The sequence below is a fragment of the Centropristis striata genome, chromosome 3 (genome assembly GCF_030273125.1).
Source record: "Centropristis striata isolate RG_2023a ecotype Rhode Island chromosome 3, C.striata_1.0, whole genome shotgun sequence".
Taxonomy (NCBI): Eukaryota; Metazoa; Chordata; class Actinopteri; order Perciformes; family Serranidae; genus Centropristis; species Centropristis striata.
Window position 1 is genome coordinate 43,333,495 of NC_081519.1, and position 8,435 is coordinate 43,341,929.

The 8,435-nt window shown below is 41.4% G+C and overlaps 1 long non-coding RNA gene across 1 annotated transcript; it reads right to left on the reverse strand.

The window, feature by feature from the left end:
* Positions 1–6,277: 6,277 nt before the first annotated feature.
* Positions 6,278–7,449, reverse strand: LOC131969170 (uncharacterized). The gene is made up of 2 exons (XR_009394090.1): positions 7,181–7,449; positions 6,278–7,025 (listed from the first exon to the last, which is right to left on the reverse strand). It is a non-coding gene; the product is annotated as an uncharacterized LOC131969170 (long non-coding RNA).
* Positions 7,450–8,435: the final 986 nt, after the last annotated feature.

Sequence of the window (8,435 nt, forward strand, 5' to 3'; positions counted from 1 at the left end):
TATCCTGAGTTGAAACTGTTTGGAATCAATGTTCACGGGAGAGTGTGGATTAGCTGCCATGTACACTGCTCAAAAAATATCAAGGGAACGCTTTCATCTCATGTCAGATCTTGATCAACAAATGATTTACAGTGAGTCATCCAGTGATATTCTCAATAGCTTTAAATGATTCTTTGACCCAGAAAATGTATATTTTGACACCAAGATTGACCTTCTAAGTGGCTTGGAAGATATATTGGTTCTCATAGACTTATGGCTTATGGCTTATATGGCTGCCATCTCCGATCTGCAATCTTGATGAAGTGGCTCCTACCAAAAGGTGAAACCTTTGGTGATAGAGAGCATGTGGAAAAATTTTGGTGCTTTTGTCCGTCGTGTCCCTTTCTTCTCAAATCTGGTCCTAAGCTGCCTGACTAACTGTGATGGAGTTATAAAATACATTTAAAAAAAAAGAAAAAAAAGCCACATGGGCAAAGGAGACATTACATATAGTGTGTGTGTGCCTGTGTGTGTGTGTGTGTGTGTGTGTGTGTGTGTGCAGAGAGGGATGTCCACATTCCACAGGACATAATTTAACAGTGTCTTATTAAGCTTTCACACCCAACAGCCACTGATACATGTTCCAAGCTAACTAGCTAGCTTAAGTACCTATTTTTGCTATGTTGCTAATTTACTTTTCCGCCAAGGCCCATGATGATTGTTTTTCTCTTTAGCGTTTATGATGTTCATAGCATATTTTATTCATAATTATAACAGGTGAAATAAAATATTTAGACATACCTTGATGGACAGTCCACTGCACTGCTTGTCCCAGGAAGCAAATGCTAGCTAGCTCATTTGCTAGCTAGCTCGATGGCTAGCCCGATTGTGGTGGGGCAGGAAAAATAACTGAAAGAGTGTCTAACTGGATTTTTGTTAATTTAATATGTGTATTTACATTTTTTAATTTACGTTTGTATATTTAGTTTAAATTTTTAAAATATTTTAAGAAAAAATTTAAATATTTTTTGTAATTTTAACGAAGAAAATGACTGCTATGGCCACTAGGGGGCGAATTTGCGATGGCCTAATATACAGATTTGTTTGAAACATATCAACCAACACATCCACCAAATTGTGTGCTTCTATCACAAAATAAACAATTCTTGTGATTTATTGAGCTAATTCGCCCCACAGGGGATGCACATTTTTGGGGGTGCTACCCACACGTTTAGCCCCGTTGCTCATTCCATGAATGCACGATCCTTACAAGCTGTACCTCGTTGTAAAGGTGACTAATCAGGCTTTCCAACAATATACAATTCATCACCAGTTGGTATTATTAAAAGGGCAGTTTTTATTCATCATTGATTTATTTGTATAACAAATGCCTGCCACGGCCACTAGGGGGCGCTTTTGAGGTGGCCCAATATCCAGATTTGTTCGAAACATATTCACCAACACATCTACCAAATTTCATGCTTTTATCACAAAGTGAACGATTGTTAAGCTAATCCGCCCCACTATAATGATATTCAGCTCATAATATTTTTTTCAGTGGTGAAAGAATTGTTCAGACTCTTTATATTTCTTAAGTTAAAGTAAAATAACACTGTAAAAATACTCTACTACAAGTACAAATCTTCAAATGAAGTAAAATCACTTTTGTTTGTTTGATCAAACTTTGAACAAGGAAACATTAAAAACAGTCACAACATGATTTGGTTTCTTATTTTTTTATTGAAATGCTTGAAAATAAATGATGAAATCACATGAAACCTGCAGGAGCATCAACAGTAAACAACATAAACAAACATCACAGTCAACAACAGTAAACACTCTGAGAAGCTGTTATGTATGAATATAAATAGTGTGTGTGTGTGTGAAGAAGCCGAGCTGACTCAGTTGTTGCGGTTGTCATGGTGACTGTTGAATCGGCCGCGGCGGTTAGCTCCTGCTAGCTCCATTTAAGCTAACATTGTTCCGTGTACTTTTCCTCCTCCAGCGGTGGTTTAATTAAAATATCTTACTATTGATAGTTTAATTGAAACATTAATTACTTTATGAAGTAGCTGCGGTTTTTCCTCTTTCACAGAAAAATCTGAATATTTCAGAAACTCAACTCGCTTGATACCAAACATGGCAACAAAGGAGAGAGGGGACACAGAGCTCTGAGGATAGTTACAATATTTATTGATCAAAAAGAAGCATAACATGTGTGTATGAGTCAGTGTAGATGGATGTGTGGGTATATGTGTGAGAGTAGATGAGATAATCAGGTCGTCAGCCAGAACAGCAGCCAGCTGCTCAGCCAGGAGAGAGGGAGAAGACTGACTCAGGCAGCCTTTTGTAGATGAGACCACACCCTGAGGCGTGGTCTGCTGAGGACGGCCCACTGCTTCCTGGTAGGGACTGAGGGGAAGCAGGCAGATGCACGGGGCCGTCACATCCCCCCCCATAAAGACGAAGAACCATAGGCTTCTGAGATACTAAGGGGTAACCGATCTGGAAAACAAAAAAGCACAGCTGTAAGAATAAATGGACACTGTCAAAATAACATAAGACTAAGCACGTGACAGTGCATCAGCAACAATATTCTCCGACCCCTTGATATGACGGATATCAAGGTTAAAGGGCTGCAAAAACAAGCACCACCTCATCAGACGCTGGTTTAGATTCTGTAATGAGTGCAGGAACGTTAGAGGGTTGTGATCAGTATAAACTACAAGGGTTCTCCCCCCACCGACATACACTTCAAAGTGCTGCAGGGCCCAAATGAGGGCCAAGGCCTCCTTTTCAACGATAGAATAATTCAACTGATAAGAATTGAATTTCCTTGAGAAAAACCCAACTGGATGCTCAATACCATCTGGACCAGCTTGTAGAAGTGCTGCTCCAGCCCCCAGGTTACTGGCATCGACCTGAAGCTGGAAGGGGTCACCTAGCCGGGGAGCTGCCAAGACAGGTGCAGAGGAAATGAGATTTTTGACATTCACAAAAGCAAGTTCACACTGAGGGGACCAGTCAAATTTAACCTTCGCTTTCAAGAGGTTAGTCAGAGGTGCAACTACCGTGGAGAAATTCTTACAAAATCCTCGGTAGTAACCTACCATACCCAGAAACCGCATTAGCTCTTTCTTAGTAGCGGGAGTTGGAAACTGGTCAATGGCGATGACTTTAGCTCTTACAGGACACACCTGACCCTGACCAACCACCTTTCCCAAATAAGTCACTGTACCTTGAGCAAACTCACACTTTGCTATATTAATGGTCAGGTTGGCCCAAGCCAAACGTTCAAACAGAGCACGGATCTGATCAACATGTTCTGCCCAGGTCTCACTGTAGATGACAACATCATCTAAATATACTGCACATCCCTTCAAACCTGCTACTACTCTGTTCATTAGTCGCTGAAACGTAGCGGGAGCGTTCCTCAAACCAAACGGCATGACAGTGTAAGAGTAGAGGCCTGAGGGTGTAATGAATGCAGCAATGTCTTGAGCTCGTTTTGACAAGGGCACCTGCCAGTATCCCTTCAAGAGATCAAATCTGCGCACATATTTCGCAGCACCCACCTGATCTACACAATCCTCCATGCGAGGAAGTGGATAAGAGTCTGGCTTTGTGATGTTGTTTACTTTTCGAAAATCAGTGCAGGGTCTAAAGGTTTTATCAGGTTTACCAACCAACACACATGGGGAAGCCCAGCTAGAGCAGGATGGCTCAGCAATCTTGTGCTCTAACATGTATTTCACCTCTGCCTCCAGCTGAAACTGTTTCTCCTGAGGGAACCGGTAAAACCTTTGACGAATCGGTGCAACATCACCCACATCAATATCGTGCTCTATGAGGTGGGTCCTTGAAGGAGTATCTGAGAACAAAACAGGGAATGACAAAATCAGATCACTTAACTCCTTCCCCTGCACTGCCGGCAAATGTCCCAACAACTTGTCCAAATTTTTCAGGGACTCTGAATTTGAAAGCCTACCTTGCAAAACAGCAACATCTGGACTCTCAATCTTCTCCTCTACACTATCCAAAGATGGAGAGGACACACCCCCCACAGAAGACACCAAAGCCACCGGCTTCACTTCCCCCTGATTAACACGTGGAATATAGGGTTTCAACATATTTACATGACATAATTGTGTTTTCTTACGCCTGTCAGGAGTGGAAACCAGATAATTTAAATCTGTAACCTGTCGAACCACTGTATAAGGACCTGCGAACTTTGCCTGAAACGGGGAACCCACAACTGGGAGGCTGGCCAGAACCTGATCTCCGGGGCAAAAGACATGCACTTCAGCCCGACGATCATACAGACGCTTCATCTTACCTTGGGCCTTCTCTAAATTCAGTTTTGCCATTTTTACTGACTCATACAGTCGTCTTTTGAACCCATTTACATAACCTGTTAATTCTTCTGGAGGAGGAGGTTTCTTCCACTCAGAATGTAACACAGCCAAAGGACCGCGAACTGTGTGTCCAAACACAAGGTCATTTGGGCTAAAACCAGTGCTCTCTTGTGTGACCTCTCGAGCCACCAGCATCAACCATGGCAGTCCTTCCTCCCAGTCATGACCCAACTCAGTACAATATGAACACAAAAGTGACTTGAGAGTTTGATGAAAGCGTTCGATGGCCCCCTGACTCTCTGGATGATAAGCCGTTGACTGGACATGTTTTACATGAAGCTTTCCCAACACATCTGCAAACATCCCCGATGTAAAATTGGTTCCTTGATCGCTTTGAACATCCTTGGGAATTCCAAAAACAGACATGAACTGAGTCAAAGCTTTCAGCACTGCTTTGGTTGTTATGTTACGCAGTGGAAAAGCAGCTGGATAACGAGTTGTCTGACACAGCACTGTGAAAAGATACACACATCCAGACTTAGACTTAGGTAATGGGCCAACACAATCAATTAACAAATGTTCAAATGGTTGATTTTCCACTGATATGGGACGCAAAGGGGCTGGCTTAATGCACTGATTTGGTTTACCTGTAACCTGACAAGTATGGCATGTTCTGATATAAGCAGATGTATCTTTCTTCAGCCTAGGCCAATAAAAATATCGCAAAACTTTGTCATAGGTCTTTCTAACTCCCATATGTCCCGCACCCATATCATGAGCAGTTTTCAAAATGCCATCTCTCAATTTAGAAGGAACTACAATCTGAAAAATGGCGTCACCAACAAACCTTTCGCCCTGTGGCAACCATTTCCTCACCAACAGGTCATCTTCAAGGAAATAACCGTGTGCCACACTCTCCATCTCCTCCACTGGATGCACCTGCTGGAACAGCTCGGTCAGAGCAGCATCTCCGTGCTGCTCCTGTACCAGTTCAGCTTTTGAGACAGAGAAGGGAAAGGCAGGTAAAGGAAATTGGACATGTGGAACATTCTTTTCTTTTACCACTAAGTCATTCTTGACTAGCGTCTGTGATCTTGTGACCGCACACACTGGGAAAATCTGTTCATAGTCATCACACTCAACCTTCACTTGGCCCACAGCTGGAGAAGAGGTAACAACCGGTGAGGGAGAAGACACTGGAAATGGACCATCAATCAGATCATTCCCCAAAATCACCTGCAGTCCCTGAACTGGAAGAGCGGGGCGCACAGCCAACGACACCTCCCCTTTAACTAGATCTGAACCGAGGACAACCCGATGCAAAGGCACTGGGAACACATTCAACCCCATACCTTTCACCAACACAAAGTCTCCAGTGGCAGTGTCTGCTGAAAATGGCAAAACAGAAGCTACAATGAAAGAGTCCAGTGCACCAGAATCTCTTAGGATTTTGACTGGGACTTTTTCCTCACTCCCCACCAATGAAACAACCCCATCACTCACATGTTTACGATAACCAGGGTCAATATCTTCAACGTCGTGTTTTTGCTCTGAAGTCTCCACAAAGGACTTCTCAAGAGAACACAAAGGCTCTTCAAATGAGAGGCGGGAAGCCAGAAAGGAGATGCCTGACCCAACCCTGCTTATTCATGTAGTTTACAGCAGTAAAAGTACTAATATTTACCTCTGAGATGTCATGGAGTAAAGTTACTAAAAATGGAAATCAGTCAATCAGATAGTTTGATGTTTTTCATTTTTTATTTAAAGGTTTTCATAAAAGTGGTGAAATCAAATGAAACGTGCAGGAGCATCATCAGTGAACAACATAAACAAACATCACAGTCAACAACAGTAAACACTCTGAGAAGCTGTTAGCATTAGCTTTAGCCTGGTGTACCTAATAAAGTGGACACTGAGTGTACCTGTACCTGACAGACTCTGGCTGAGCACCTTAACAAATAAAAACAAACACAACATGATCGTCACAAATAATGACAATATAAAAACAAGATCAGAATAAAAACAGTCTCATAATATTTGACTTTAGCTTCAAAATGTTGACATTAGTTTTCCTTCAGTTCAGTGAAGTCTCATGTTTCTGTTCATGTCTCACTTTGGACCTTTAAGAACTCCAAGCAGCAGATAATATTTGGTACCTGGAGACATTTATACAGCACTTTATATTAATAATACTCTTGTTGTAATGATGAATAAATAACCTCCAGTATGATAAATGTAAACAGTGTGAGGTCTGATCAATAAATGACAGTTAACAGACTGTTAGTGTTGAACTGTTGTGGAGCATTTTAAAGGCGTTACGTTAGAAACAAACTAGTTTCTACGTCGTGTTGTTGGAGCTCGTCTGAAGACAAAAGTCTTGTTTTGTTCTTCACAACGTCCTCACTCTCTGATCACTGAAAAGTCAAGTTTTCATCCATTGACCCTTAAAAGCAGCTAAATAAAGAGCAAAGTAAGGAGCGTTTCCCTCCACCACTGTTGTGTGAATGTGTGGAGATAAAGGGCAGATGGAGGCGATTCTCCAGTCGCTGCAGAAGAAGACGAGCTGCTTCAAAGAGCTGCGGTCAAAGCTGAAACCATGGAAAGATGTTGTTCACAGCTCACGTGGAGTTTCTGGATCCTGCAGCTTCTCTGACTGACTGCAGTCGTCCAGCGGTCGTCTCTTCTTGTCGTCTGCAGGAAGAAAACAAGATGAGAAGAAGACGACAAGATCACAGCTGACCTGATCCCACAAAACAGAAAACACACTGAGGAGAAAACACCAGAAACACACAGAAGATGATTCATATGATCAGACTAAAAACATTAGTTAGACTTACCTATAAGACCTATAAGACGATTCAGTCTGATGTGTTGTATAACTAAAGCCACAGCCAGAACGATGAAACCAACAGCAAGAACTGCAGCAGCAACGATCCATCCAGTGTTTGATTCTGGAAGAGAAGAGAAAGTTTCAGAGTCTCAGAATGAAACTGTGAATCATCAACAGCAGGTTGAACATCAGTCGACACAAAGAACAACTGAAGGAGTTCATGCTGCTGAAACCACAAGATTCATTTACTATCAACTTACTGCCTCCTACATTCCTTTCCTAGCCTCCTCTCCTTGATTCCTTCCCTCTCCTCCTCTCCTCTGGTCTTAGTCCCGCCCTAAGGAGATAGGAGGTGAAAGAGGCGAGGAGGATACGAGGAGAGAGGAGTCGAGGCAGCAGGAGATGAACTAAATGAGACTTTGTTTCCTCTAACTGGGGATTTCCACTGGGCGCGTTACAGCCGTGGAACGGCAGCGTAGCTTCTCCGACGTGGAAGATCTGTTGATCTGACCATCTATCCTTATAAAAAAAATGTGTTATGTCATAAATGATTAAACTGCGTATTGTGTTTTATTTTGAAAGGGGGCAGTTACGTTGATTTCCTGTCTGGTGCAATCTGCTCTGTTGAGCTTGACGCGGTTCATCAGCAGCTCTCAGAGAAAATAGAAATGCTACAGATTGATGTTGCAGCGGAGCGGAGAGCCACTGGGACGTTATTTTAACCTTTGAACTCTGCAGCAGAAACAGTTAAATCTCTCGTTGGTGTTTATGATTATTGTGATGTCGTTTATTTGAGTTTCTTCAAATTCTTTACATCAATAAAATTTGAACAACTGAAGCTAAAATATTATTTAAGTTAATAAACCATAATAATTAATAAAAGTATTGAAATTGGATCATAAATTTAAAAAATGTACCTGACACATTTTGTCATCAAAGCTTACTAAATCTTTCTTAAACATGATGATCCAAAATATTTCTAAATGTAGAAACATGAACAAAATATTTCTTTATTCTCTGAAAGTTATTTGAACTGTTTAAATTTATAAGTTTTTGAGAAATCCTAATTTTTATGAGCAGAATTGATTTGATAGTTTCCTCTGTAAAAGAAATATTTGGTGTTTATGATTATTGTGATGTCGTTTCTTTGAGTTTCTTTAAATTCTTCATATCAATAAAATCTGAACAACTGAAGCTAAAAGGTGATTTAAGTTAATAAACCATAATATTGAATATTTCTCTCTGGCGCCAACACGCTTTATAACACAGTT